Source organism: Chiloscyllium plagiosum, chromosome 43 (assembly GCF_004010195.1).
Source record: "Chiloscyllium plagiosum isolate BGI_BamShark_2017 chromosome 43, ASM401019v2, whole genome shotgun sequence".
Lineage (NCBI taxonomy): Eukaryota > Metazoa > Chordata > Chondrichthyes > Orectolobiformes > Hemiscylliidae > Chiloscyllium > Chiloscyllium plagiosum.
In genome coordinates, this window is record NC_057752.1 from 991,330 (window position 1) to 995,150 (window position 3,821).

General features: G+C 49.0%; 1 protein-coding gene across 3 annotated transcripts in view; it reads right to left on the bottom strand.

The window, feature by feature from the left end:
• Positions 1-1,961, bottom strand: part of slc11a2 (solute carrier family 11 member 2) — a 94,839-nt gene extending 92,878 nt beyond the window's left edge. For 2 of the 3 annotated variants that reach the window (XM_043681779.1, XM_043681780.1), the window contains exon 1: positions 1,872-1,961. The gene's annotated coding sequence lies outside the window, so the exon portion shown is untranslated. The remainder of the gene's footprint in view (positions 1-1,871) is intronic. The other variant, XM_043681777.1, reaches the window with a different exon arrangement.
• Positions 1,962-3,821: the final 1,860 nt, after the last annotated feature.

Sequence of the window (3,821 nt, forward strand, 5' to 3'; positions counted from 1 at the left end):
TTCAGGAACCTGAAGAAGGGCTTATGCCCGAAACGTCGATTCTCCTGTTCCCTGGATGCTGCCTGACCTGCTGTGCTTTTCCAGCAACACATTTTCAGCTCTGATCTCCAGCATCTGCAGACCTCACTTTCTCCTCGAAGTGGCGCTGGTACAATTGTGACATTTAAAAGGCATCTGGATGGGTGTATGAATAGGAAGGGTTTGGAGGGATATGGGCTAGGTGCTGGCAGGTGGGACTAGATTGGGTTGGGATATCTGGTCGGCATGGACGGGTAGGACCGAAGGGTCTGTTTCCATGCTGTACCTCTCTATGACTCCCACGTCCCCCTCACTCTGTCCACTTACCCCATCACCTCCTCAGACTTGCTTCATGCCCCCTGTCCCAAACCTACCTACCTCCCTCTCACCTCACCTCACCTTCCCAGTCTCATCTTACCAAGCTCTTGTGATACTCAGGAATAAAACAGCAAAAACTGCTTCGGTCTTGCCATAAGTGCTCCAAATTATCACTTGATTTTGTGATATTTGATTCAAATAGATAACACATTTGTTCCAGAACATAGAGAAGAAGAGTCAGAATTGTCAGGAGTAAATCATTGCAGCCTTATTTCCAAAAATTGTCAATTCTAGTTCCTTCTTGTGTATTGCCTAACTCCTTTGCAGAAAATTGCGATTTTGTAAAATAGTGTGCAACCTCTACTTACAATTGAAAGTCTATCCTCCCCCACCCCCAGGTTTTATTTCAGGAATATAAATGGGGAAAGAGATGTAACCCTGGCTGATGACATTGTAAAGGAAGTAAAAACAGGTTTTCTGCTGTTACATAATCGCCCTTCCCTTCTATAACACGCGCTGCTTGTCATTCTATTCCCTCTTTTGCCTTGTGACGTTACTTAAAAGCCTCCACAAAGGGTCATGATTTCAACACGAAGGTGCTCAGTAAGCGGCCACAGCGAACAAATTTGGCCACTGGTCGTGTCTGAGACAGCTTTCCATCTCATTGCGTCAGTGACCCCTCGTCCTTCCTTAATCCAACATGAAACCATCAAAATCCGTTTCAGGCCAGCTTCAGATATAGAGAAGGGACCATAGCTCAACACGTAGCGTCTGTGAGAGAATTGTCAAAGAATCCGAATTCGGATCCAAAACAAACTCGGGGTTGACACAATAGGAGAAAGTGAGGGCTGTAGATGCTGGAGATCAGAGCTGAAAATGTGTTGCTGGAAAAGTGCAGCAGGTCAGGCAGCATCCAGGGAACAGGAGAATCGACATTTCGGGCATAAGCCCTTTTCCAGGAATGAGGAAAGTTTGTCCAGCAGGCTAAGATAAAAGGTAGGGAGGAGGGACTTGGGGGAGGGGCGTCAGAATAGACCGAATTGGTGGCACAGTGGTTAGCACTGCTGCCTCACAGCGCCAAAGACCCGGGTTCAATTCCCGCCTCAGGCGACTGACTGTGTGGAGTTTACACATTCTCCCCGTGTCTGCGTGGGTTTCCTCCCACAGTACAAAAAATGTGCAGGTCAGGGGGAATGGGTCTGGGTGGGTTGCGCTTTGGAGTGGACATGTTGGCCCTGTTTCCACATTGTAAATAATCTAATCTAGAAAAAATTGCGAAGGAACCAAGGATAGACTGCCTCAAAGGACAAAACACTAGGGTCTCTTGTATATCTACTCCCCTCAAGAAATGGTACCTTCCAGGTCAATTTGTTTCGGCACTACCACCGAACCTCCACGTCTTGCCGGAGAGAAGGTAGAAAAGACGTGAGAGACCCATAACATGAGGCGCAGATCAAGCTTTTTTTTTCCCCTCGCCGCGGAAATCATGCGAGAAAAAGTTGGCCACTGAGGCGAAACATAAAGTGATTCCTTACCGGTTCACCGCGACGGGGCACCACCACCCTCCAACTTTACTCCAAGCCCGTACCGCCACCGAGTTCGGCCCCGAGTCCCTCTTCTGCTCGCTAACCATTGGTTCCGGTGCCAACCCCTCGTTACCCATTGGCTCCGGTTCCGCCTCATCGGTGCTCATTGACTTTGGCCCCTCGCTGCTCATTGGCCCAGACCCCAGACCCTCGTTGTTCATTGGCCTCGGTCCCGCCTCTTTGCTGTTCATTAGCCCCAGCCCCTCGCTTTTCATTGGCCCCGACCCTCGCCCCGCCTCCTTGCTGTTCATTGGCTTCGGCGCCACCTCCTCGCTGTTCAGTGGCTTAAGCCCCAGCCCCTCAATGCTCATTAGCCCCAGCGCCTCGATGTGCATTGGCTCCGACCCCGGGCTCTCAATGTTCATTGGCCCTAGCCCCGACCCGCCCCCTCACTGCCCATTGGCCCGCTTGCACGCCTGCTGTTTGCCCGTCTGCATCCGTAGACCTCCAGGCACAGCGCCACTTGCAGGAGCAGATGAAGCTGCAATTGTTTGAAGGTGTGTGTGAAGTTGCATGAAGTTTTGTGTCAACTACTTTATACCACACAAACCAAACACCAGGGTTCATTTTCACAGAAACACAGAGATTGTATTGAATAGAAACAGAACATAGTGGAAATATTCAGCAAATCTAAGAATGCTAAGGAGAGCAAAAACGGAAAGTGTTGGAGAAGCTCAGTAGGTCTGGCAGCATCTGTAGAGAGAGAAATAGAGTTAACGTTTCAGGTCCAGTGACCCTTCAAAACTAGAAATAGGTAGTAATTGATGCTGACGTTGGGGACAGAAAGGAGAGAGCAGGAAGGTAGAGACAAAGCCCAGAGATCATAAGACACCAGAGCAGAATTAGACCATTTGGCCCATAAAGAAGGAGAAGGTGAGGACTGCAAATGCTGGAGATCAGAGTTGAGAACATGGTGCTGGAAAAGCACAGCAGGTCAGGCAGCATCCGAGGGGCAGGAGAATCGACGTTTCGGGCAAGAGCCCTTCATCAGGATGATTTCATTCCTGATGAAGGGCTCTTGCCTGAAAGATCGATCCTCCTGCTCCTCTGATGCTGCCTGACTTGCTGGGCTTTTGCAGCACCACACTCTCAACATTTGACCCTTCAAGTCTTTCCGCCATTCGATCATGGCTGATGTTTCACAACCCCATTCTCCTGCCTTCTCCCGTGATCCCGTTACCAATTAAGAACACATTAACAAGGTACCACACAGGATGCTGTGCAGGCCAAGTTATTGAGTAATTAAGACAGAGATAAAGGCCTTCTGGAAATCCAATTGTCTAACTTGCTACCTCCTCAAAGAATTCTAATAGATTTGTCAGGCAAGACCTTCCTTTAATGAAGCCGTGCGGACTCAGCTCTGTTTTACCATGTTAAAAATCACACAACACCAGGTTATAGTCCAACAGGTTTAATTGTAAGTACACTAGCTTTCAGAGCAACACTTCTTCATCAGGTGCTAGTGGAGGGCCCAATCCTAACACAGAATTTACAGCTGAAAAATTACGCAATGTTCTTCGTGACCTGCAACACATAATCAATGAGGATGAGCATCTCACCAAGACGTTCCCCACACCTCCACTACTTGCCTCTAAACAACTGCCAAACCTCAAACAGATCGTTGTTCGTAGCAAGCTGCCCGGCTCTCAGGACAACTCCATACAACCCTGTCACGGTGCGCTGCAAGACATGTCAGAGTGTGGACATAGATACCACCATTACGTATGGGGACACCTCCCACCTTGTACATGGCAGGTACTCATGTGACTCAGCCAACGTTGTCTATCTTATACGTTGCAGGCAAGGATGCCCTGAGGCATGGTACATTGGGGAAACTGAGCAAAGGCTACGACAACGGTTGAATGGGCACCGCACAACAATCAACAGACAGGAGGGTTC